The sequence below is a fragment of the Gopherus evgoodei genome, chromosome 6 (genome assembly GCF_007399415.2).
Source record: "Gopherus evgoodei ecotype Sinaloan lineage chromosome 6, rGopEvg1_v1.p, whole genome shotgun sequence".
In the NCBI taxonomy this organism is placed as follows: Eukaryota; Metazoa; Chordata; order Testudines; family Testudinidae; genus Gopherus; species Gopherus evgoodei.
Window position 1 is genome coordinate 109,400,542 of NC_044327.1, and position 24,246 is coordinate 109,424,787.

The window sequence follows — 24,246 nt, forward strand, 5'->3', positions numbered from 1 at the left end:
GAAATTAACCAAAAGCCAACTACAAGCTCATCTAACTGAAGCTAATACTCTAGATGTAGCACAGTCTGAATTCAGAGCAGGACATGGAACTGAAACCGCTTTAGTAGGACTGATGGATGATCTCCTCCCATCAATGGACAGAGGACAAACATTGATTCTCATCCTCCTGAACCTCGCTGCAGCATTCAACCTGGTTGATCAGGGGTGACAGGAGTCCAGGGGATGTGCTAAAATGGTTTTAGTCCTTCCTGGAGGGAGACACCAATAAATACTGATGGGAAGCTGCACCTCCACACAGATCATCCTTAAGATTTATGGGGCTCTACGAAGTATTATTAAAGCAGTGCCCCTCTACCTGACAGCAAGATGAGGCAGCAAATGATACCAAGAAAAGTCAAAGTTTCCCGCAGAGACCCCCATACCTTCTCCCTCACACAGAATGCACAGCACCGGCGCATTCAGCTCTGTGAATACGGCCCCTGCCCAAGGAGACTGCAGTGCTCACTGGGTGTGTGGGAGCCAACCCACTCTAATCTGTTGTCATGGGCAGTGGGTGAAGCTGCTCCTTGGAAAGGCTGGCTTCTCAGCCCATCTCTTCTGCCTGTGGCCCTGCCTATACTCCACCCCTGCTCTGCCCCAGGCCTCACCCCCCCTCTTCCTAGGACCTGACCCCCACACAGTCTCCCTCCTCTCTTCCCTTCCCCACCCTGCTCACCCTCTTCCAGCCAAATCCCTGAACCCAAATGAAGTAAATGACATTTGAAAAAAAACACTTCTGCAATTTCTTTCTAAAGAAAATGGATCATGTTTTCCACTGCATGCCAGATGGTGAAGACTGGACATGTGGAAGGTACCTAATTAAAAGCACTAAATTTGGGAATAAAAAATGCCATCACAAGTTTTTTGATATGCCCTGAAGTTTGTCGGAAATTTATTTGCAAAACTTTGTAGTGAGGGCAAGTCAGCTGTCTTGCTGAATACAACATTAAATATTATGGAATTCATGATGCAGCTCTTCTCTGTTTTACATTTTCTTAATCAATATTTCTAATTCAATTTTATATTTTAAATGTACTCTTAAGCCTAGGTAATGATTCCAGATTACTACATATTTAACTCACTGAAACAAAGACATTATTTTAAATTAATCAGTCACAGAGATTTAGTGTGTTCATAACAATGTTCACTGCTTTTAGAAAAAGGGAACACTATTTTACTTCGTGTGATCTCCACAACAATAGACATGTCTATGAAATGTCACCAACTTAAAAAAAATATGTTTCCAAAGATTTTAGGCATAACAAAGGATTTTATATCTTACTAAGGTACTGATTTTGCTGGCGGGTTCTCTTAAAACTAGTTCATCAGATAGTCAGAAGTAAAGAAAGGGAAACTCTTTGTCCAGCTATCTGGAAGGAAAGGGGTGTTGTCCCTTTAGGGGCACTCTACAATGGTGTGCGGGGTAGGGGAGCATGAAGGGAGAAGGAGATGGACGGAAAGGACAGGAAGACTTTGGAAGCAAGTGTTTTTTACTGTAGTAATTAAAATGAAAATGAGTATTTTAGATAAGAGTGGTCTTTTGAAGGATTTATTTAAAAACTGTATATCTGAAGATCCAAGCATTTAAGGCTAAAGACGATTGTGCCTCCAAAAATCTATGCAAGGATTTTTTAGAGATGTGATTTTGTAATCTTCACCAACTCAATAATAAAATATTTTTAAAGTAAATTTTAAACTAAGGTCCTGTAGTGTAGACTAACATGTTCTGAGCAAGTATTACAGCAGGGGTCGGCAACCTTTCAGAAGTGGTGTGCCGAGTCTTCATTTATTCACTCTGATTTAAGGTTTTGCGTGCCAGTAATACATTTTAATGTTTTTAGACTGTCTCTTTCTATAAGTCTATAATATATAACTAAACTATTGTTGTATGTAAAATAAATAAGGTTTTAAAATGTTTAAGAAGCTTCATTTGAAATTAAATGAAAATGCAGAGCCAGGACCCGGGCAGTGTGAGTGTCACTGAAAATCAGCTCATGTGCCGCCTTCGGCATGCATGCCATAGGTTGCCTACCCCTGTATTACAGTAATGCACAACTGATTTTGGCCATGGCTACACTCACACTTTACAGCGCTGCAACTTTCCCGCTCAGGGGTGTGAAAAAACACCCCCCTGAGCGCTGCAAGATACAGCGTTGTAAAGCGTCAGTGTAATCAGGGCGGCCGCGCTGGGAGCACGGCTCCCAGCGCTGCACGCTACACCCGTAGAGGATGTGGTTTACATGCAGTGCTGGGAGAGCTCTCTCCCAGCGCTGCCGCTCCGACTACACTCACACTTCAAAGTGCTGCCGCGGCAGCGCTCCCGCAGCGCTGCTGGGGCAGCTCTTTAAAATTCCAAATGTAGCCATACCCTTTGTCAGTAAATTCAGAAACTAACAGTATATACCTGGATGTTAGCAAAAACCTGTTAAATGACTTCATTACCACTTGAATGGCTCTTCAACAGTTTCAATGTTGTACTAATAGGTCTGGCAGGCTGGAAGGCTTTTTTTCACTCTTAGGCCATGGCTACACTGGAGAGTTGCAGCACTGGGGATGGGTTTACAGCGCTGCAACTTAGTAACTGTCCACACCTGCAAGGCACATCCAGCACTGCAACTCCCTGGCTGCAGCGCTGGCTGTACACTTGGTCTGCTTGGGGTATAACGATTGCAGTGCTGGTGATGCAGCGCTGGTCATCAAGTGTGGCCACCAAAAGCGCTGTAATTGGCCTCCAGGGTATTAGGAGGTATCCCAGAATGCCTGTTCACAACAAACCAGAAGACTGGCTGAACTCCGGGCACCTCGGAGCTGCTTATCTAAAAAACAAACACAGCTCCTGTTTGCTCGAGTCAGCAGAGGCAGGCAGGAGAATTGCTTTGGAATGTTCACAGCTGTTTGCTTGAGGAGAGAAGCCACACGGTGAAGGGGGAGGGGGGAGTCCGTGTTGAGCAGCTGCTTATGTGGTCTGAAGGCTATTTAGGAGTGCATAATCTGCATTTAGTGAATAAGAGAGGGGTGGGGGAAGGGGTCGAAACTTTTAAAATGATTGAAGGTTGGTGCTGTGTATCTTCCAGTCCTTAGAACTTGCAAGGCAGGGAGCTGACAACAGTGTCAGCTCCAAAACTCCAATCTCTCTGTCTCCCCCACACTCCCTGTCACACTCCACCTCACCCCCCTCTTTTGAAAAGCACATTACAGCCACTTGAACGCTGGGATGGCTGCCCACAATGCACCACTCCCAACAGTGCTGCAAATGCTGCAAATGTGGCCACATTGCAGCGCTGTTAGCTGTCAGTGTGGCCACACTGCAGCGCTTTCGCTACACAGCTGTACGGAGACAGCTGTAACTCCCAGCGCTGTACAGCTGTAAGTGTAGCCATACCCTTAAGTTACTAGATCTCCACTGGAGTAAGAGTCACCAAACTGCAGCAGCCAGCTGTGGTGGGAGCCTGCAGGAAGGATCAGAATAGGGATAGGAAGAGCCAGGAGGGTGGACACTAAGACTCAGTGGTGCCCCAAATTTTCAGGTACCCTTCGCAGCTGCATATGCCTAAGGATGGCCTTGCCTCCACCACTAGTGTCCTCATTTGTGGAGACCCACAAGGATCAATTCTCTCTCCGGTCCTTTTCAACATCTACGTGCAGTCACTATCGGAACTGATCACAGACTGCATGGACTCAACTGTCAGCAATATGCCAATGTCACACAGCTCTACCTGTCCTTCAGCACAGGCAACCACACCACTATCACCAAGATGGCCCAGTGCTTGGATGAGATAAGCTCATGATGAACAGCAGCTGGCTGAAGCTGAACCTGAGAGACAGAGGTGATGCTCATCGGCACAGGAAAGTATTTTGAGGAATTCGCAGTCTCCCTTGGTTGAAGGTACACACACATAATTAGTCAACTCAGTCTCTAGTCCAGGAGTACTCTTGGATTCCTGGCTGACACTGAGCTCTCACATAGTAGCATCTCCAAATAATGCTTTCAAACTCCTTCCATTGGTTAGGAGATTCAATCCCACCCCTTTGAATGAAGATCTGGCCTCAATTATCCATGCTTTCCTCACTTCTCAGCTGGACTACAGCAATACGATATTCCTGGGCATGAAAACTTTGGTGGCTTAGGAGACTCCAATTATTACACAATGCTGAAGTGCATTTCCCAAACAACACAGGCTACCATGAGCACTAGCCTGTCCACTCCCTACACTGGATTCCCACAGAATTTTTAATCAAGTTCCATGTGTTGGTCCTTATCTTCCAAGTGCTACTTGTCGTGGGTCCAGAATATCTAAAAGAGACTAAAGCTCTGGGATGAAGGCCAAGGTTGATCTCCTCTGGCACAACAGAACTCTCAACAAGTAAGATTAAAACTCATCTGTACAAGAGAAAACTTTCTCCAGTGGACAGTCCAAGACTGTGGAATACCTCCCACAGGAACTAAGAAGCATCACAAACCTCACCATTTTCTGCTCCAAGTGAAAGGCATATTTCGCTAACCTTGCCTTCTCTAACATAATATGTAACTATTTACATAAACCATTACACACCACCCTCGGGTGCCTCTAAGATGCAATACTTCCCCTCTCACAAGCACAGAGTCCCAGTGTAGAAAAGAAACTTTTAATAAAAGGAGGTAAGTAACCCAGCATTAAGTTGGGGAAATGCCACAAGTAGGATTCATAAGCATAAACCCATCAACAAGACATCCACCCCAGAGTTAGTTGGACAGTGTCCTTTTGCCTCAGGTTCTTAAGTCCAGCAACCAAAAGGTCCTTTAATGTGCCCCTCCCTTCACCACACCCCATTCACAGGTGTCATCCTTGGTCAGTGCAGACCCAGAGTTCAGAGGTGCATCTTCAGAGTTCACCTCCCAGCCTGGTTGAGGCAGGGGCAAGAAAGCACCTTGCTTGCTCTGCTGTTTGGGTGCTTGCTCATCGCTTCGCTCCACCAACTGCCCTTCCTGCCACTCTGAGATGGCTTGAGGTCCCATCACTTAAGATAAATTGGAGGATTGGGCCAAAAGAAATTGGATGAGGTTCAACAAGGACAAGTGCAGAGTCCTGCACTTAGGAAGGAAGACTCCCATGTACCGCTACAGGCTGGGGACCAACTGGTTAAGTTGCAGTTCTGCAGAAAAGGACCTGGAGATTACAGTGGACGAGAAGCTGGATATGAGTCAACAGTGTGCCCTTGTTGCCAAGAAGGTCAACAGCATATTGGGCTGCATTAGTAGGAGCATTGCCAGCAGATTGAGGAAAGTGATTATTCCCCTCTATTTGGCACTGGTGAGGCCACATCTGGAGTATTGTGTCCAGTTTTGGGGCCCCCACTACAGAAAGGATGTGGACAAATTGGAGAAAGTCCAGCACAGGGCAACAGAAATGATATGGGGACTGGGGCACATGACTGATGAGGAGAGGCTGAGGGAACTGGACTTATTTAGTCTGCAGAAGAGACTAAATAAGTCTCTGAGGGGGGATTCAATAGCAGCCTTCAAATACCTGAAGGAGGGTTCCAAAGAGGATGGAGCTAGGCTGTTCTCAGTGGTAGCAGATGGCTGAACAAGGAGCAATGGTCTCAAGTTGCTGTGGGGGAAGGTCTAGCTTGGATATTAGGAAACATTATTTCACTAGGAGGATGGTGAAGCACTGGAATGGGTTACCTAGGGAGCTGATGGAATCTCCGTCCTTAGAGGTTTTTAAGGCCCAGCTTGGCAAAGCCCTGGCTGAGATGATTTCACTGGGGTTGGTCCTGCTCTCAGCAGGGGTTGGACTAGATGACCTCCTGAGGTCTCTACCAGCCCTAATCTTCTATGATTCTATGGGAAGATCAGAGGGTTCACACCATTCTTGACTCCCAAGCCTGGCTGTAAAATGCCATTTTGCAACTGAACCCTTTACAGGATGTAGCATGTGAATTCTAAGAGCAAAGACTGTTCTAAAATCCAAAACAATCCATCTTCTTGGATAAACACACAATAAAGGTGGTATACGTGGACATCATTAAAACCATTGAGAAATATTGTGTCTCTGCGTGTTCATCTAGCCCAGTACCTATCATTTTATAAAGACTACAGGTTTCATTTGTTCATTTGTCCTCTGGCCTGTGCAGTGTATGGTGAAAGTGAAAAAGTTTCTTGTGACTGACAGTGGAGCTACCGTAGGCCCAGTTAAGTGCAGAAGTTTATTGCTACCAACAGCTTTTTAATGTCCATGAGTCAGCACTTTTCTCTCTTTAAAACTACATTCTGACAAACCTGAGTGAGCATTTTGAAACATGCTGGAATTCAATTTTTATTTTCACTGTAGCATGAATTTGCTCTGCCTACCTCAATGCACCAAATTGGGCCCCCTCTGCAAAGAACTCTGATGACAAGTTCAATCTTTTACTTTAGAAATTGGAAATATGTGCTGTCATTTGGAATTTTGTGTGATGGGGAGGTGAGACTAATTTGAATGATTGGCAGGTGTGTGTCTGAATGTAGAGTTAGATACCAAAGCTTGGTGATTTTCCTCTGTCCTGTCAAACACACTGTGTAGCATAAACAGCTCCCCAAAACCAATTTTCCTCACCCTTCCCCAGTCACTACTGACAACTCCACTACCCTCCCCACGTTACCTTTGTTTTAGATATTTCCATTAATATATTTAGATGCAAAATTAAAAATAATATAATCAAGGTTTGGTCCTTGATTTGATTATAAGTAATTTACTTAAATCAGTCTAAGAACCTTGAGTGACACAAGTGGTGAAATTCAAAATTTTATTATATGATAAAAGTAAAGCAAGCATGCACAAAAGAATTACAGTATAAGAACTTAACTTTACATTTATAGTCACATTCATAAGATGAAATAACACCAATAGGGGATCAGTCCCTTGATTAAGGAATGGGTGTAGGGACCTTCCTTTAAACTATGTCTTTTGGTGTATGGAACACCCCATAAATTGGGAGCTACTCTATTTATAGTAAATTATAAGAAGATAATAAGTATTAAATCCACATTTTGACCATATTTCTTGCTACCAGTGATGGAAGAACAGGTTAAGGACTATTTGGAAAAGCTGGACGTGCACAAGACCATGAGGCCAAATGCAACGCTGCTGAGAGAGTTAGCTGATGTGATTGCAGAGCCACCGGCCATTATCTTTGAAAACTCAGGGTGATCAGGGGAGGTACTGGATGATTGGAAAAAGGCAAATATAGTGCCCATCTTTAAGAAAAGGGAAGAAGGAAAACCCAGGGAACTACAGACCGATCAACCTGACCTCAGTCCCTGGAAAGATCATGGAGCAGGTCCTCAAGGAATCCATTTGGAAATACTTGGAGGAGAGGAAAGTGATCAGGAACAGTCAACATGGATTCACCAAGGACAAGTCATGCCTGACCAACCTGATTGCCTTCTATGATAAGATAACTGGTGCTGTGGATATGCGGAAAGCAGTGGATGAGATATACCTTGACTTTAGCAAAGCTTTTGATACCATCTCCCACAGTATTTTTGCCCACAAGTTAAAGAAGTAATGGACTATAAGGTGGATAGAAAGCTGGCTAGATCATCAGACTCAATGGATAGTGATCAACAATGTTTAGTTGGCAGCCGGTATCAAGCGGAGTGTCCCAGGCATCGGTCCTGGGGCTGGTTTTGTTCAACATCTTCATTAATGATCTGGATGATGGTGTGGACTGCATCCTCAGCAAGTTTGCGGATGACACTAAACTGGGAGGAGTGGTAGATATACTGGAGGGTAGGGATAGGGTCCAGAGTGACCTAGACAAATTGGAGGATTGGGCCAAAAGAAATCTGATGAGGTTCAGCAAGGACAAGTGCAGAGTCCTGCACTAAGGACAGAAGAATTCCATGCACCGGTACAGACTAGGGACCGACTGGCTAAGCAGCAGTTCTGCAGATTTACTTTTCAGAAGCATATTTGTGAACTGAAGGGGTAAAGCCAGCTCTGGCAGGCATAATTCAGCAGTACCTAGAGAAAGGTGAGCTTACCAGAGAAACAAAACTTCCCTCCCCATCCTTAACAAAAATAATTCCCACCAGCCTTATGGCAAAGAAAAAGAGCCTAAATAAAAGGGGAAAAATTAGTGCAACTGATTCAGCATGGAACTCAAGGCTTGTCAGACATAGAAGCCAACGGAATTATTCATATCTCATATCCTTTTTTATCTGGTTCTTGTACAGCACTCATCACTATGATACCTGGATACTTCACCCATAAAGTCCCTATAAGGAGATCTGATTCTGAACAATATGAATGACCAACGAGTGGCTCAGGGTACATTGACACTGCAAAAAATGGCCTGTGGCAGCATGTGTCAGCATCCAGGTCAATTGACTCTGGCTCACACTACAGGGCTAAAACCAGCAGTATAAACATTCAGGCTCAGGCTGGAGCCCGGGCTTTGAAACCCGGCAAGGGAAATGGGTCTCAGAGCCCGGGTTCCCGCCGAGCCCAAACATTTATAGTGCTATTTTTAGCCTAGTAATGTGAGCCCCAGGAGTCAGTTGACCAGGTCTCAGACTCCCTGCCCTGGATTTTTGAAGCACAGACATACCCTTAGTCACAGCTTTTAGCAACTTCTAATGAGCTCCGATAAAGACAAGGAAAGAGTGCCCCTAACCAGTCACAGAGGAATATAGTTTCTCTCTCGATCTCTTAAATGCTTGGACTAGAAATCTACTTCCTAACAACCAACATTTTAAGCATTATTAGATAAGAAATTTAGGGCCAAATTTGCAAACCTCTGAATATAAGGTGTCCCTGCAAAAATGTGCCTGCGCATATTACACCGTCATATGACTCAGCTTTTTTTTTAATCAAGATCTTTGTTTATTCTGGGAATTCACACTTTTTCTTTAAGAGTTTCTTGCCCACCCACATCCCCTCAGAGAGAGCTGGCTACAGTCCAGCCTCCTCTTGCAGCTCAGCACACCTTCCGCACACATTAACCCTGCAGTCACTCACTCACTGTGCCCCCACCTTAATCTTAAAGGGGTAGCTCCCATTGAGCTGCTTATATAATGTCATCATAACAAAAATATGTACAATAAACAAATATTTAAAATTATTAATAAATATAAATCTGTTTCTAAAACAGGGACCTCACATGTGGAAACCACATATTTGCAGGTTGAAAAGAGAGAAATATAAACCAAAGTACCCCAACTGCATGCATAATAAGCTGTTCTGATCTCACAAGGATATAATTCACTGCTTGTGTGTGCATTGACTCTTATGTGAGTACAATTTAGGCCCAAATACTGAAACCAAGGTTATTTTCAATCAACCTCCATGGATGATCAACAATATTATCTACCTCAACATCATAGACATTAGAAGTGAAAACAGCTTAGGAGATCAAGGCCACTCCCCCACAAGTGCAGCATCCAATCCCAAGAGACAACATGTCACACATCAAGACATGTTTGGGCTGGATGTAAACCTGAGACACTCTGTTACCATAATCACAGGCTGGCTGGGAGTTGAAGTGTGTCCATTAATATTACATATGTCATTACACTTTTGTTTGTGATGACATATGTAATATTAATGGAGACTGAGTCAGAGTCTTTTCCCTAGACTTGCTTCTTTGCATTGCCCTGGTAGTACAGAGGGGCTTGAAAGCCAGTGTAGCCAGCCAGCTGGAGATTCCTAGGTGTAGCCAGCTCCTACATAATTTCCTATCCAGATCTTGTTTTCACCAGATAATTCAATAACCAGGGAAAATGTTGAATGTTTTATAAGAGCTCTGCATACATTGGCTGAAAACTGTGATTGTAGGAATGCAAAACATGAAAGCGCTAGATAAAAATCTTTCACACCAGCTACAGTTGAAGAGACTTACTCTAGTCACAGCTATACAGATAGCAAAGCAGTTAGAATTAGTCAAACAACAGAACAAAAGCAGAGGAAAACTTGAAACTAGCTTTGATATGATCAGACACTTGAGTGGTAAAAGTCATTATCAAAAAATCCATGAGACAAGGACAGAGAATTTCCAGGCTAAGAGGGACAAATTCCAGTCTACACACACAAGGTGTTGAAAAAGTCATAATCCAAGAAATGAAGCATGACCAGCCAGTGGTGCATGGTTTAATACATAAGAACAGCCATATTGGGTCAGACCACAGGTCCATCTAGCCCAATATTCTGTCTTCCGACAGTGACCAATGTCAGGTGCACCAGAGGGAATGAACAGAACAGGTAATCATCAAGTGATCCATCCCCTTTCGCCCGTTCCCAGCTTCTAGAAAACAGAGGCTAGAGACACTATCCCTGTCTATCCTGGCTAATATTCATTGATGTACCTATCCTCCATGAACTTATCTAGTTCTTTTTTGAACCCTGTTACAATATTGGCCTTCACAATATTATCTGGCAAAAAGTTCCATAGGTTGACTATGCATTGTGTGAAGAAATACTTTCTTTTGTTTGTTTTAAACCTGCTGCCTATTAATTTCATTTGGTGACCCCTAGTTCTTGTGTTACGAGAAGAAGTAAGTAACACTTCCTTATTTATTTTCTCCACACCAATCATGATTTTACAGATCTCTATCATATCCTCCCTTAGTCGTCTCTTTTAAAAGCTGAAAAGTCCCAGTCTTCTTAATCTCTCATCATATTGAAGCTGTTCCATGCCCCTAATCATTTTTGTTGCCTGTTTCTGAACCTTTTCCAATTCCAATATATCTTTTTTGAGATGGGGCAACCACGTCTGCATGCAGTATTCAAGATGTGAGTGTGACATGGATTTATATAGATGCAATATGATATTTTCTCCCTTATTTTCTATCCCTTTCTTAATAATTTCCAACATTCTGCATGAATGAACATGCATGAAATATGGACATTTTGAAGCTATTTGCCGCACCAAAGCAGTCAGGGAGTTGACTCATATTACAGACAATTAAGAGCCATTGTCTCTGGGATCTACCACTTATGATGACACAGAAGTTACTTGGAGACTGAAATTGAATATTCCTGGCAAGACTATCAACTTTAAAATTAACTCAGGAGCTGACTTCACAGTCATCTTAGAAGGGACTTGCAATCACCATCAACCCCTCCCAGAGCTGAAGTCACCTGACACAGCTCTGACTAGCCATGGAGTTATTCGGAACTGCATGGACCAGTTCACCACAAAAACAGCTTATAAAGACAAAAACTATGCATACAGAGTGCATGTTAGTCAGACTGGTATTCCAGAACAACTAGTGACAGACAATGGGTCACAATTCATTGCAGAAGAATTTAAGATATTCCAAATTAAATTTTATTTTGATTGTATTACTAGCAGCCCACAATACCCACAAACAAATGGAGAGTCTGAAAGAACTGTACAGACAGCCAAGAAAATCCAACCACAGGAAGATTATTCCTTGCTCTTCTGAGTTACAGATCAGCTAGAGCCCTGCAAATCCATGGATATCTGCTTCATATCCATGGAACATTTTGGCAGATAGTGGGTTGGATGCAGACACAACTGCGCAGGGCTCTGCTCACCAGTGGTACCTGGCCTGCGGTATACAGCTCAGGCAGCCCGGGGGGTGCAGTGCGCTCGGGGGCTGGCAGCTACCAGCCAGTGGCTAGGGCTGGGCAGCAGGCTGGAGTCAGGGCTGTCCAGTACCCTCTCGCTGTGCTGCTTCCTGTTCAGCAGCTTGGGCCCCTCGGGCAGTACTAGCATCCCCACCATGACTTGACCTGGCAGCACTGGTCGTGCTCCCAGGCACGGTCCCAGCCCGCCAGCTTCTGGGCAGCAGGGCCCGCCTCCGGCCACAGGGATTGGAGTGGGTGGGGCCATGGCATCCCCTGTGCTCCAACTCACACTGCTGCTCCCCCTCTGCGCTCCAACACACACTGCTGCTGCATGCCATCGTTCGCAAGCCCCCAGGAGCAGCATGCGATGCAACACCCCCTTGCCTAAGCCCTCCCATGCCACCCCTTCTCCTCGAGACCCCACCCCCCGTGCTGTCCCTTACACCCAGTCCTCACCCCCACAGTGCCTCTTCCCTTCAAGACCCCCACTCGTAACTCCCTCCCCCGCTCCCGTCACTAGCTCTTGTGAAACATCTTTCTACTGCGGGTGCGGTTTCAGGTAAAAGGTGGCTAGCGGATCGCGGGTTAATCCTGGCAGATGCGGATCCACATTTCTGTATCCATGCAGGGCTCTATCAACAGCAGCTGCTGGATATAGTTTAGCAAACAACTCAGAACTACTGTTCCTACTTTGGACAAGAATCTCTGTCAAATGTGGCCAAACATGAAGAGAGTAGCCAAATTGGATAAAAAGGCAAGAAGAGCCTATGAACACTTTTACCACAGACAACACTCAGAGAACTGCCAGTTTTAGAACCTGGTGATTGTGTTCATGTCAAATTGGATGGAGAAAAAGGAGGGACAACTCAACTCTCATAAAGAAAAAGAATTCAGCATCCAGATCATATGTGATCGAGACCAACAGTGGAGAGTTCAACAGAAACCATCACCATCTACAGTTTATTCCTCAAAGAACAGAGCATCTCTACAGATGGCAAGTGAAAAACAAGACAACAAATCAAAGATTCCAGACTGACCAGAGCCTTTCGTTGCAACTAATGGACCACCAGATGACCAAGTTGTTGCGTGTAGGGGTTGCATAATCAGAAAGTCAGTTCAATTAAGAACTGCTTAACAGATTGTTATGCACTGGACCTCAAGGAAAGTGCGATATTGTAAATGGCAGGAAAGTAGAACAGAAAGGGGGAGCAGTAATGGGATGTTAAACTGTATTATACCAGTCATCCACTAGGTGGCACTGTGGTTAAAATACCTTATTTAAACAAACCTCAGTCATACCTGGCAGAGCATTAAAGGATCTTACGATGAACACATCTGGTATGTATAAGCCAGCTCTATAGTCAAGCCACATCTGGTACAGAAGAACATAACAGGGGCTCCTAAAACACATCTGTAGCATCTGTATAAGTAAAGTGAAGTGGGAGCAGGGGGGCCCTAGTGAAGATGACGTGCTGGAGCCCCAAATTACTCTCGATGGGCCTGATCTCTTGCGGTCGCTTCTACCCTACATTTCTATGATTCTATGAATGGTCCAACTCTGGGGCCAGTAAGAAACTTATTGAGTCAAATTAATCCCAGGTGTAACAAGGGATGAAATTAGCCATATGGTGGAAAGGCATGAATTTGGTGTGGAGGGTGAGCAGAGCTGCATGATGATGAACAGCAGGGTTGCAAGAGCCATGGTGATAAGCATAACAGAAAACAAGCAGAGATCAGGGAACAAAATCCACTGATGCATGTGATCAATGAAGGAGCTCTATCAAACCTCACACAACCAGCCTAAATTCCAGACAGACAGCTATCAGGCTCAGATTCCCCATGCAGCCTTAAAAATTCTGGGGCAGCAGAATATAATTACACTGTGATCTAATGAAGCTGTTCATCTGCTTAAATATATTTTAAGATTTGAGAACGAAACCTGAACATATGAGATGCACAACTGAAGTGCAGTAATATGCACATATGAATCCAAGAGCTTTATTACACATTGCCCCTTCTGCCCCCCTCTTCCCCAAATCAGTTTTTTCTCTAGTTTATATCATGCACAGCTCTGGCATTTCAGTAATGCATTTGGATGTTGTGAGAGGCTAAACTTTATCTTTATTTCCTCATTTGAGTTTTTGTTCCTGACTTCAGCAGGCATTTCTTGGAAGGAAAAGCACTCACAGAAGTACAGCACAGAGGAATCAGACTGCATGTCCCAATGGTATGTAAATATTAATATTCACACAGCTTTTGTATGCACTGCAGATTACAAGATAATTAGGGGCTATATAGCCATGTAACTTAGTTTATAAAAAGAATGACAGTTATAGGACCAGATTCTGTCATTTTTCCAGGCCTGACTCTTTGGAATTTTTTTTTTAATGTGTAATAAAATTTAATTTAATGTGCGTCCGACGAAGTGGGTATTCACCCACGAAAGTTTATGCTCCAATACTTCTGTTAGTCTATAAGGTGCCACAGGACTCTTTGTTGCTTAATTAAAATTAATCATTTACGGCCTGATCTGAAGGCTGTTGAAGCCCAATGTGAGAGACTCTTTCCATGGATTTCAATAGGCTTTGGAGCAAGGAAATTCAAATGACTGCTTGAGGATTTTTCAAAATACACCACCATGTAGACCCTAAGAAGCACAGCCCATGCCCCCAGCCTCCCATGCCTCACTATACAATGCTCCTGTATAAGTCTGCTTGGGAAGCACCATAGAGGACTGTGTGGAACAGGTTGGTCTCAGGAAAAACAGAATCTAGACAGAGTGTTTCCACTTCTATGGTCTACTCTGACCATAGTCTTTGATCTTAACTGTTCCTTGCGGCCTCTAAATCTATTAATCTTTCTGGCTGGCACATATCTGCAACAAAGCTGGTCAAATTACTCATGGCAAATATATAACTTGCTGTGTTTTGCTCTTAGTTCTCCTAATGAATTATTTGGATGCAGACTTTGCTTTTTACAAATCTATTCACTAACTTTTCGGCTCTGTTCACAAAATGTTCTGTGAACAGTTTCATGGAAAAGATGTCAGCTTATGTGTTGTTTCCATGCCTTTCACTTCTACTATTCATTATGTCTGATTGGTTACCTAAGTCACATGGCATTTGTTTCAGCTCCCCAATTGGAAGATGGGAAAATTTTAAAAAAGGAGAACAACACCGCTCCTTTGTGCATGACTGACCTTGGCTGCTCATCTGTACAAAGAAGCCATCCCCAAACAATTTGCATTAACAAAACCCATTCACACAGAAGTTCACCAAAAGCAAATAAACAAGAGCGCGAACATTCTGAAACAGATAAGCCATTCACAAATGTGATTTTCCAGCACTCTTTACAAACAAACAGTCACAACTTGGTTGCAATTTTTATTGTACCATTTGTGTTAAAATACACGTACATGAAAATATATAAATGGCTACAGCTAGGCGTGGCTTGTGCCTCTTTTGAAATGAAAGTGCTTCTAAGGTAAATAGATGTTTTATATTTTTGTTCTTGCCATATAGTTTGAAGTTATTTGCACCCCATGTCTTTTTTATGGGGGCGGGAGGGGAACTGGATCAAAATGCTCATATTTAAAGGTCTTATTTCAGTGCCAGGTTATCCAACAGTATTCATGAGAAAATGATTTGTAAATGTACAATGATTAAGTCAGTCATTGAATATTGTCTCTCTCTGTTTGTGAATGTTCTGAAATTCCTGTCTCCTAAATGTTTAAATGTTTACCAGTTTAGAATCTGAGAAATTGTTTCAGAATTTCTTCGGTGAAAGTTTTTGAACTGCAGATCATTTGGGAATATACATAATTCAAAATGTGTGGTTTGTTGTTTAGTTACATAAGGTGTGCAATTTTTCTTCCATTAGCTAATTGGTCACCTTATCTGACTAAACAACACAGCACAAATTGCAGCTTGACATTTTCTTCTGGCAAATATTTGAGTAGCCAAAGCAAAGACTTCACTCACTTTGAATGAATTGTCATAATAATAGTGTTTGAATGATCACAGAAGGAAAACACAAAAGGGTTGCAAACATGGTTGAACTGGAATTTTGATTCTGAATGAACTTGAGAAAAATTTAATTTATTATTTTTTATTTATTATTATTTACTAATCTCTATTTACAAGCTCTTAATTTAACTACAGTATAATTCTTAAATGCATTTTGATAATTCCAGGTTGTTCAAAATTAAGGCAGTAGATGGTCTTGATTATTTTGTACTATTTGGTTAGTATTACATTTTAATAAAATTATTTGTTCATATTTTCAGAGAATCCTATAGGCACACAGTGACCTGTATGTACAGAACAATGTCTATTTTCAAAGATTTGATCACTCAGAGAAGATGAAAATTAAAAGTAAAACTGTGCAAGTCAATGATCTGGGCACACACAAATTCTGGCCATTACATGAGTTTATTGTGCATAACATAGTTCTTTCTGGTGGTTTATTTACAGAGGTTTATAAAGCTGCTAATGCTGCCACTATAGGATTTATTCTTTTAGCTTAGGTGGTAGAAATCCATGCTCAAACCTCAGAGTATATCCAAGCTAAATGGGCTATACATACACACCCCTCAGGATTTTGAAGAGGGACATCCAGCAATAATGCCCATTTCTCTGACCACTCCTGGGCAGCTACAGCTCACTATGTCACCTCACCACTTTGTGGGCAACTACTGCAAAGAATATTGGAATGGGATCTGGGCAGCTCATCTCCTGGGCACAAGTACCAAAAAAAAAACCACACACCCCACAGCAGGGAAAAGTCAATCGCCACCTTAAACCAACCGGATGCTCAAGAACTAGGAAGATGAAACAGGTACTAGAATGTACATGAGCTAAATGAGCTAGTTGGGCTGCTTCTGTATTTGGTGTTCTTCCATTTAAACCTAGCTAGGATACTCATTTCTTGTCCAGAAAACAACTTGATACAACCACAACACAAAAGGCACATTGAACATGATAAATATATTTTCTGATAATTTTGGTAATATTTGCTACAGCTGTTTGCAGTAGGGATGTGGACTGGGCATCACCTTAGACAATTCTTCATTCCAGGTGAATTGTGGTAGCCATATCAGAATGAAGACATATACTTCCTTCACAACCGTGCTAAAATATTCCATCTAGGTCAGGCAAGATGCTCTACTCAGTGGCCTGGCACCACCTGTCTATGTTCAGAATGCATGTCCCAAACTCATGCCAATTGCTGACACCCTCTGTAAGGAACTTTTCATAGTATTTTCTACAGTGCCTACTCAGCTCCATATTTTCAGATGTAAATAATTTTATTACTTGAAAAACAGTTGTTTTTTCCAAACCACAACATAGCACATTCTGCCCAAAAGGCCTATTTGCAGGCCACATTTGAAGTTTTAAGATTCATCTGGATTGGAGCAGAGAAAAGGTGTTCTGAATTATTTTTACAGTAGGAAAGCACTTTTCCACCTATGCTTGCATAACTCCAAAATGGCCAGAGGTACTTTTTTAAACTTTCTGATATAAAAGAAATTCACTTGCTTGAAGAAACCAAGCAAGAAAAATCTCAGCCCAAAAGGTAAAAATCTCAGAAAGTTATGAGTGTGTTAAAACTTGAGATTACACAGCGTAACTACAAAAGTTGCTATTAGTGCAACCACTACAGTGTTGAGAAGTGGGATTACTTGTTTTAGTCTAGTGTTTTTTCTGCTAAGCATTTGTTGCTCTATGATAGGAGTCCCTTGGCACTATTGCAAATAATAATAATAATAATAAATAATAATAATGACAGTAACCCAACAGTCTCAGCCAAGGACAACATACACAAATTAATACAAACTGGGGAATTTCTCAGTGACCTTAACGGGTATTTTCCTCTCAGTCCCCATCTGGTGGGTGACCAGTCCCAATGAAAGGAGTGACCTCTCTGTGGACTCCACTAAGTTAGGGGAATCCTTGTGCTAAGGGGAGTGGGGTGTGAAAGAGAGAAAGGATATTGTGTGATCAGGTGAACTCCAGCTGCATTAAATTGTCTGAGGCACCTGAGTCTACTAGTGTCTCTACACTGATGTCAGGCATCGCAGGGTGCTGGAGATGTGTTGGATACTGACTGGCCATCACCAGGATACTGGTGGATGAGGGTTGGGTTGAGTTGCTAGGGAGAGGAGAAGGGTGCCAACCCAGCCCAGACCCCCACTGGGGCTTGGCTTTTTTTAACTAGGATACAGATTGGACCTTGGCAGGACAGCTTGATGCAAAGTGTCCTGGTTCCTTGCATTATATGCATATGGCCAATACCCAGCATTGATTCTTCTGAACACTGGAGAGGCGGGTCTGGACTGGATAGGTTTGCATGGATTGAGAAGGCACTGGTGATGGGAGGGCAGGCAGAGCCAGCAGGACTGGCAGGAGTCAGGAGAACCATCTTTTTTGTTGGTGGCATTCAATAGTTGATCTCTTGATGCATAGGTCAACTAAAGCATCCAGGTCAGAGGGGGATTCCACCCATACCAGTTCATCTTTAGTATCGTTGTTTAGGCTGAGATAGAAACAATGATGCTGGGAGGCCTCATTCACACTTGATCTTTACTACTAAAACTCCACTCCACATTTAGCAACTGGTCAGTGTCCCTGCAGCAACATATGACGTGCAGCTTTAGCCATACACTCCTGACATGGGTCATCAGAGATAACTGGCATAGCTTGAGCAAAGTCCTCAAATTGTCACAAAAGCACATTTGATAATTCCAGGAGGGGAAACATCCAAGCCACGGCCTCCCCAGTAAGCAGACTGATAATCAGTCCCATTTGCATTTGGTCAGTGGGGTACAACTGCAGATATGGCAAAAATAGGAGTCAACACTGATTTAGGAATCCACAAAGTTGGTCATGATCTTGGGCTCGTGGGGAGCAGGGGTTGGAGCCGAAGGCAATACACCTTGAACTTGCAGGACTGCATTTTGCACCTGCAGGGTGCAAAGTCTGTAGGGCTCCCAGTATCTCCATTTATTAGTCTTTGTAGACTCCACACTCGCAGTATCAGCTCTAGTTCTCCTATTGCTTGTGTTGGGCTGCTCAAACCATCAGTGCCCAGGACATGGACAGTTTTGCCCAGTAGTTAGAGCAGGAGACAGGCAACAGAGCCCAGAGTCAGAGCCAGAATCAGACATCAGGTGCCAGAGCCAAGGTCAGAGCTGCAGTCAGAAGTCAGGAATTGGAGCCGAGGATCAGGACCAGTTTACTTGAAGTGAGGCACGGCAGGAGCATGGCTGGGTCCAAGGCTGGGAACAACCAGGCACAGGAGTCGTCGCAGCCATAGGTGAATGCTTTGAGCAGCCACTGAACTGCTCTAGTTGCTGGGCTTAAGAGTCCGCTGCTGACTCTCCCAACCAATCAGGCTGTATAGCCAATCAGGCAGCCTACTAAAGGCCAGCAGCACTCTTTAGCTTGCCTGAAGACTGGCTCTGCTGCAGGCCCTGATTCCTGATAACGAGAAAAGGAGCAGAGACTTCTATGCCAGAGGACATCTTAGGAAACCCTCCAGTTGGGGCTTAAGGCATTTTGTTTCCTGCTTAGTTATCTGAATGCCATGGCTATAATCATAGGAATGCTTTGTATTTCTATACCTACTTCCATCTGAGGATCTCAAAGCACTTGAAAGGCATTAATTAAGTAAGCCTTGCCTGACTAACCTAATTGCCTTCTATGACAAGGTAACTGGCTCTGTGGATGAGGGGAAAGCAGTGGATGTGTTATTCCTTGACTTTAGCAAAGCTTTTAATATGGTCTTCCAGAGTATGCTTGCCAGCAAGTTAAAGTAGTAGGGGCTGGATGAATGGAGTATAATGTGGATAGAAAGCTGGCTAGATCGTCGGGCTCAACGGGTAGTGATCAGTGGCTCCATGTCTAGCTGGCAGCCGGTATCAAGCAGAGTGCCCCAAGGGTCGGTCCTGGGGCTGGTTTTGTTCAATATCTTCATCAATGATCTGGAGGATGGCATGGATTGCACCCTTAGCAAGTTTGCAGATTAAACTGGGAGCAGTGGTAGATACACTGGAGGGTAGGGATAGGGTACAGAGAGACCTAGACAAATTGGAGGATTGGGCCAAAAGAAATCTGATGAGGTTCAACAAGGACAAGCGCAGAGTCCTGCACTTAGGACAGAAGAATCCCATGTACTCCTACAGATTAGGGACCGAATGGCTAGGCAGCAGTTCTGCAGAAAAGGACCTAGGGGTTACAGTGGACGAGAAGCTGGCTGTGAGTCAACAGTGTGCCCTTGTTGCCAAGAAGGCTAACGGCATTTGGGGCTGTATAAGTAGGGGCATTGCCAGCAGATCGAGGGACGTGATAATTCCCCTCTATTCGACATTGGTGAGGCTTCATCTGGAGTGCTGTGTCCAGTTTTGGGCCCACACTATGAGAAGGATGTGGAAAAATTGGAAAGAGTCCAGCAGAGGGCAACAAAAATGATTAGGGGGCTGGAGTACATGACTTATGAGAAGAGGCTGAAGGAACTGGGATTGTTTAGTCTGCAGTAGAGAAGAATGAGGGGGGATTTGATAGCTGCTTTCAATTACCTGAAAGGGGGTTCCAAAGAGGATGGATCTAGACTGTTCTCAGTGGTAGCAGATGACAGAACAAGGAGTAATGGTCTCAAGTTGCAGTAGGGGAGGTTTAGGTTGGATATTAGGAAAAACTTTTTCACTAGTGGAGTGGTGAAGCACTGGAATGGGTTACCTAGGGAGGTGGTGGAATGTCCTTCCTTAGAGGTTTTTAGGGTCAGGCTTAACAAAGCCCTGGCTAGGATGATTTAGTTGGGGATTGGTCCTGCTTTGAGCAGGGGGTTGTACTAGATGACCTCCTGAGATCCTTTTCAACCCTGATATTCTATGATTAGACTATACTAGGGTAGAGAAATACTGCAAAGAGTTATAACTTGTCCCAACAATATACAGTATGTTTCATTTTCTGAGGATTACAAAATATCCCAAACAGTAGAACTGCTATTGTTTACAAATACAGCAGAGTTCATATTTTTGCAGAAACAAAATAATTATACAGTTGTGTTATTCTGCAGATTCCCTAACAACCCAAAATGGGATGACATGCCAAAAAATAGAAACATAGCATTTTACAACAACATTCACTTTCTTGAACAACAGTGATATGACCTTCCACCCAGTGTTTCAGATATGCAATAAGAACTGGCTTGGCTAACTGCCAGTCAGTCCTAAATATAGTGTAAAACCAAATATTTAAATTTTAGCCTGAACAGATAGATTTTTCAAACATGCTCCTGTCAAGCTCTGGAAATTTTACTACAGTTCAAATGATAAACGTGTTTTTTCTTTGAAGGAAGTATATCTCTGTATCACCGGGGCAATGTTACATGTGAGCACACACTAACTGAATTACCACCAATATTGTTTTATAGCAGCACAATTTATAAGCAAAAGCAACGAGGAGTCCTTGCGGCACCTTAGAGACTAACAAATTTATTTGGGCATAAATAAGCTTCCGTGGGCTATAACCCACTTCATCAGATTCATGGAGTGAAAAATTCAGTAGGCAGGTATAAATATACAGAACATGAAAAGATGTGAGTTGCCTTACCAAGTGTGTGTGTGTGGGCTGGGGGGGTCAGTGCTAATGAGGCCAATTCAATTAGGGTGGATGTGGCCACCCTAATTTAGTTTATAAGAGATCTCAAATTCTGTACAATATAGAAAAACATAAAAATAAATCATAGAAACATCATACTGTGTGTTTTCAGAATACGTTGTCTACATGGATATTTCCGACTTGGACGTTTGTTTGGATGGTGTTAGAAGTTATAACAAACAATATTATGAAAATATAGGTAAATAAGTAAACTACCTAGATATCCTGACTACACACAGCGATGGGTGGAGGATAACTGGTACAAACTAAAGTTAATGTTACTGGAAATGGCACTTGAAGTCCTAGGAGAGATTAAACCAGTGCCAAAAAGGATAAGAAAGGCATTGGAATCCTCAATATAAAGAATCTGTTGAGAAGAAAAAGTAACTTTTTAAATAATGCCAGGCCAGCAGCTTGAGCAAATGGTAAGCTGGCATATATGAAGGCAAAAAAGAGGCCAAAAGAAGTGTTGCAACAGCTAAAAATTTGGTCTGTGATGAACTATAACTGACAAAGAGGATATGAGGGAGAAAATTCCACCTACAAACTCACTAAGGAAAGAGAGAAAATGATGAGAATGAGTTTGCTTAGGTAGAAATATGAATAGTGAATCAGCCAGCCAGCTCTGGTCTACACTACGAGCTTAAGACACATAACTACGTTGCTCCAGGGTATAGAAATCCACATTCTTGAGCAAAGCAGTTATACTGACCTAACTCCTGGTGTAGATAGCGCTATGTCAATGGGAGGGCATCTCCTGTTGACATAGCTACCACCTCTCGGATGGTGGAGTACCTACACCAATGGAAGAACCTCTCCCGTCTGCATAGGTAGCATCTTCAGTAAGAGCTACAGCGGCACAGATGCACAGTTGCAGGACTTTCAGTGTAGACAAGCCCTCAGTAAAGTCTGACGACTGATAACCCAAGGAAGAAACTTAGAATATGTACACCAAACTGAAGTATGATAGATTGCATACAGGAGGAAGAGGTTGTACAAGCACTTCCTCCTGTATGCAGGAGGAAGAGAAAGCATCTATGCCAGTTGAAATACTGGTGGATGCGCTGAAGTCATTGGAAAGGGAAAGCATCAAGTATTTTACATACCTGATTAATAATAGTCTTAAGAAAGAGAAAATGCTGGGTGAATGGTGTAAAATCTCTGTGGTGCCCATTTTAAGCATAAAGGAAATATTACACTGAGTGCTAATTATCTCTCGATTGAGATGATATCACATGCTTTGAAAATATGGGACAAAAATTATTGAAAAACTATTGCATGGAAGAGTTGAAATTTGGGAGGGTCAGTATGGAATTATGCTGTGAAGAAGCACAACTGATGTTATATTTGTTCTATGAATCCTCATGGAGATCTTCAGAGAAAAGAGATGGCAAGCAGGCATGGTCTTTGTGCACTCGGAGAAGGGCTATGATTCTGTATCAAGATAATTAGTATGGTGGAGTTTGCAAGGGAGAGGTGTGCTGGAAGGATAATGTCACTCTTATTCAGGATATGTATGATGGAGTGGCTACCTAAGTCAAAACCAAATGGGACTATAGCAGAGACTTTCCAATAAATGGCCTGCATCAGTGCAGAGCCCTTTTGTGTTTGTCTTGGATGTGATAAGTGAGAATATACAAAGGGAGCCACTTTGGAATATGCTGATGATCTAGGGCAGAAGACTGTGAGGCCACTATTCAAAGCTGGTTTGCAGAGTAATAACAGTTTTGAGCAGGCGGGCTTAGAGTGAATGTTGGTATGACTGAAGCTACAACAACTGAGAAAGGAGGACCCACCATAAAGGATATTATAGGCAGAGAGCTTAGAAGAACCTAATAATTTAAATACCTGGGATCAGTGGTTGCTGATAATGGCGGCCTCCTGATTGATGCTCATACCAAAGCTGCTTGGTGCAAATGGCGAGAGTTGGCCCCAGTTTTCTACAATAAAAAGATGCTAATAAAGTAAAAAGGTAGAGTATATAAAACTGTATTTTGATCCATCCTAATGTATAGAACAGAGACCTGGCCAGCCACACACACACACACAAATAAATCAATATACACTCCACCCTGGAAATGAAGATGTTGAGATGGTCAAATGGTTAAACACTCCATTATAGGAAACAAAACGAGGGTTGTGTCACAATGTAAGTACTTAGTCATCATAAATACCACCACCACCACCACCATTTACTGAAGACACATACTGCAGAACAGAGAATTCAATTCAGGTTGCAGTTTTGATTTCTGTGAAACTGAGCAAAGAATTTATGAATAGATCTAGTCATTTAGAAAAAATAAAGTGAACCGGTCCACTTTCCCCTCTGCACAGAGCGCTCTTGTCTAAATGCCAAGTATCTGTGATCTTTACTTACTTGGGAATTTAGACTGTTATATTACATTTATAAATTAAACATTGCTAATAACAATTAATGTTAGTCAACATTCAGTTTAAAGGACGTAAACACACCCTTTCCATATTTTTAAGCTATTCTTTTGAGTGGCATATTTGACAGCTTCCTCAGGGATTTCCTCCAAAGAGAAGGCCCATTTGATTGGTAAAAGTCTGTTACAACATACCATGCACTCATCTGAGCGGAAAAAGGATTAGTGGGACTGTGAACAAGTCTCATTTAGGCAGAAGCTCTCTTCCTGACTACCACGGTTGGATGTCCTTTTTCATGAAATCTGATGAGAAAAAAAGAAATAAGAATGTTCAGATGATGACATTTTACAGGATTACACAACTGTGTTACATCTATTTAATGGCAACTAAGATCTCTCTATAACTTTCACCAAAAACCAGCAAATACCATTCAACTGGAAAGACATTTTTACAGCGCTTTTACTTTAAGCCAGTGGTTTCAACTTTTTAGATATGAGGTTGAGGGGCTTTGAGCAAAAGTCATTTTTCTGCAGTGTTTTTTGCCAAATATTGGATGTTTTGTCCCCTCTCTCACTCACCACCATTGACACTGTCTCTCTATATTA